This window comes from Suricata suricatta, chromosome 2, assembly GCF_006229205.1.
Source record: "Suricata suricatta isolate VVHF042 chromosome 2, meerkat_22Aug2017_6uvM2_HiC, whole genome shotgun sequence".
NCBI lineage: Eukaryota > Metazoa > Chordata > Mammalia > Carnivora > Herpestidae > Suricata > Suricata suricatta.
Window position 1 is genome coordinate 182,175,368 of NC_043701.1, and position 3,590 is coordinate 182,178,957.

General features: G+C 56.2%; 1 long non-coding RNA gene across 1 annotated transcript; it reads right to left on the reverse strand.

Annotated features, from left to right (window-relative positions):
* Positions 1-1,059: 1,059 nt before the first annotated feature.
* LOC115273963 lies at positions 1,060-1,921 on the reverse strand. Its single transcript, XR_003901023.1, has 2 exons — positions 1,674-1,921; positions 1,060-1,450 (listed from the first exon to the last, which is right to left on the reverse strand). It is a non-coding gene; the product is annotated as an uncharacterized LOC115273963 (long non-coding RNA).
* Positions 1,922-3,590: the final 1,669 nt, after the last annotated feature.

The following is a 3,590-nucleotide window of genomic DNA, read 5'->3' on the forward strand; positions in this document are numbered from 1 at the left end:
GGGCAGGTCAAAAGCAGGTAGAGAAAGGGGTGTTGATTCTGGAAGACACCAAGAGCTGCTCAGGGTCAAGAAATGAGGAGTAAAAGTAATCACTGGATTCAGGGGGACGGAGGCCGCTGGAGACAGTGCCGAGCTGAGTGAGCAGCGCCAGAGAGAAGCAAAGAAAGGGAACAGCATCTGGAGAGGGACTCCGGCTGAACACCCTTGTCGGCACTGAGAAGACTAAGGTCTGCAATGTGGTGGTGGAGGAGGGGAGGGGGATGACCCCAGCTGGGAAAAGAGAAGCACTGCACCTCTCACTCGGGGCCCTGCCGGGGGCACCTCCTTAAATGGTCCAATTCAAGTAGCCCTTGCGCCCCACTGGTCCCAGTCCTGCCTAGGAGAGAGACTGGTGTGACAAAGAGACACCTTTCACTGGGGCCAGAAGGAAGGGAGACAGGTGTGTTCAGCTGCAGGTGGGCTCAGAACGTTGGTGGAGGAAGGTTGGGGACACCAATCCTCAAAGTAGGCAGGGGGTGGAGGAAGGGATCCAGGTCTGTCAGGAATCCTGGGTACCGCCAAGGGCACAGGGGGAACCGGCACTCTGAAGACGGAGGCTTTTCCTTCTTATTTCAATTCCCCTGAGGGTTTTGGGGATTTTTTTCGCTCTTGGAAAAATTCTCATCATATTTCCATCCAAGACTGACTCAAGTGTTAAAACATTTCTTCCCCCAAATGACTGTATTCTATCTACTGATACTCATTTTATGAGTTCAATCTGCTGAAAGATACGGAAACTATTTACAGTAGATAGAGATGAAAGATGGACACTGAGCTCAGAAAGCAAAGAACAGTGATTAAAATAAGGGCATTCCTGAACACCTTGTAACGATTTTTCTAAAGCAAAATTGAGAGAAATTACACGAAGGTTCATCTGATCTCCTTAGAAACCCTGAAACTCACAAGCATTCAAGAATTACAATGTTAACAGAAAGAGAGGCTATTAAAATTAAAGGAGATTTGGAAAGAACTATCATCTTTTTTTAAATTCCTTTTCATTGTAAGAGATCAGCCATGATGTTCTTTAAAATTCAGTATTTCTCATTTTATTATCCCAGAAACGCAGTGAACTGTGATAAAATTAAGGCTTCCTCCCAAATCACCAGTTTCTACCAAGACAAGTGTCTTCTATGTTCAGAGCCAGGGACAATCCAATCCCTTCCTTTCCCCACCCCAGGAGCACAGGCTTCCTGAATCTTCTACAGAAGCTAAACATCTAAAGGGAAGGGCCCACCGCAGGTCCCATGGGTGCAGGCTGTACGGGGAAGCGCGTCCACATGGCTGTTTCTGATCCTGATGCGCTCTCTCCATTACCTCCAGAGTTTGAGTCAACGCCATGCTGGGTGGCTTCTGTGATGTCCCAGCCTCATGAAGCCTGGTTTCCACAAAGCTGCCTCCTAACCAGCAGCCCCTGCAAAATGTCAGGTGTGGAATCCTCTCAGCAAACTAAGTACTGGGATGGAGGGCTGGAGAGTGTGTGCGCTGAGACCCAGTTTGTCCACACTGAACACATCTGAGTCGCACCTTCAACCTTATCAGCTGATGGAAAGATTTTTTTTTCTTTAAGATACAGCTACCAAAAAGCTTGTCACGTCTACAGAGAGTAGCCCAAGTTTAAAATTGGGAGGACTTACTGAAAACCACTAAGGGGAGAGGCAGATGGTTCTGGATGCCGCTTACAATGGAAGCAAGAAAAGCGGGCAGTGTTTCCCATCCGGAGTACTCCCAATCCCCCTCAACCGCCCCTGTGGCAGTGAGGGGGCTGCTTCTGAGAGGTCCCCAGGATCCCACAACCTGTACTCCTTTGACCAGGATTAGAAATCTGGGGGGAAGGCCAGATGGTAGGCGGGTTCACACCGGCTGAGGAGCCCACCTCTGGGAACCAGCGCCAGCTGCTTTCCTGTCATTGGTTGAGACCAGAGTCCCAGGCTTCTACCTTCTAGAAGCTTTAACACCCCTGCAACTGCCTTTAGTCGCCCATCACTTAAAGGGGCAATGACTTTTTAAGAGGAGAGGCATCTTAATCTTTACCTAAATTGGTTGTTTTACATAAAATTTGCAATTAAATCTGAGAGGCCTTTCGCCCCACCAACACTAAAAGGCTGACTCAAACTGGGGCTCTTAATTCCAAAGTCCAAATCCTTCCCTCAACCATCCTTCCCTGCCCCAGTCCACCGCCCTCGCCCTCCCCCTCCTCCTCCTCCCCACCACCAAAAACCCGAGGGGAGGCCAAGGGTAGGATTGAAACCTTTGTTTGTTAAACGAATTTAAATGCATCTGCCTTGATGATCCACAGACCCAGGACGAAACCCATCTCAATGATGGGCTCTAACTGTGCCAGGGCTGAATTTCCCAGCGACGGGGCCAAACCTTGATCAACGGGCGGGAATGTTGGATTCCCCCCTCCCCACCCCCACCCCCCCACCCCCAGCTGGCAGGGGTGAAACTGGAGGGGCGGCCGCAGCTCTTCACAAACACTGCGCCCTGTGGGGCCAGGCGCCCGGGGAGCCCGGGGAGCTGGTGGGGACCAGGGAGGCGGGGGGGGGGGGGCGGCAGCGCGGGGAGCCGAAGATGGGGAAGACAAGCCGAGGAGATGGCGAGCGTGGGGAACCCAGAGAACGGCCCGGGCTTGTGGGGTTGGGCGCACACAGAAGTCCCGGTCTTTTCGGAGTCCCAGGAAAGCCAGTGGAGGGTTTTGCTAACCCCTCACCCTGTGCCCGAGGCCACTGCGGGGATAGGCCAGGCAGGGTTTCGGGGGTGGGGGGATGGGAAGGCTTCCTAGGCCGCTGGGGTCCCGAGCTTCCGGTGTCTCAACTCTTCCCGGGTGTGGTCTGCCTTCGCGCGTCTTTCGCGCGGTGACTCCGTAGGACTCCGGTGCCACTGTCCTGGCCCAGCCAGCCCTGGCCTTGGGCCTTCGCGTCTTTCACCGCGGTGCCTTTCCTCGTGGCCCCAGCCCCTCGACATCCGTGGGCTTCATCTAGACTCCCGGCCCAGCACAGCGGCCGTCTGTGGCCCCGACGACCCAGGCGCCGGATGAGGAGATTCTGCAGGGGCAGGGTCCCCCGTGGTCCAGCAAGGCTGCCACGCGTTCGACTGGGGGCCTGCGAGAGACGTGGGGTCTGGACAAGGGGCCACGGCAAGTGGGACCGGGGTGAGGGCGGGGGACCTTAGAGACCAGATGGGGCCGGGATGGGGGAGATCTGGTCCGGGGCACCGGCGGCTCTAAATCGGGAATCCCTGGGGCGGAGGGTCTGGAGCGCGTCAGGACCAGGGAGGGGCTGAAAGCTGACCTCGGGGCGGGGACGAGGCGACAGTCTTCCGACGCTCTCGGGGGAAGGGGCTTGCCGCCCACACTCATCGGGGCTGGGTCCCCCGACGGCATTTAAAGAGCGGAGGGCAGGGGCCCGCGGGCCGCACCCGGGAGCCGCGGCCACGCTGGATGGGGCGCCCCTGAGCTTCGGCGCGGTGCCTCCCGGCCGGGCCCGGGAGCGGCTGGCCATGACCTCGTACTGCAACGGCGCGGGTGAGTGTCCTGCCGCGCACGACCAGGC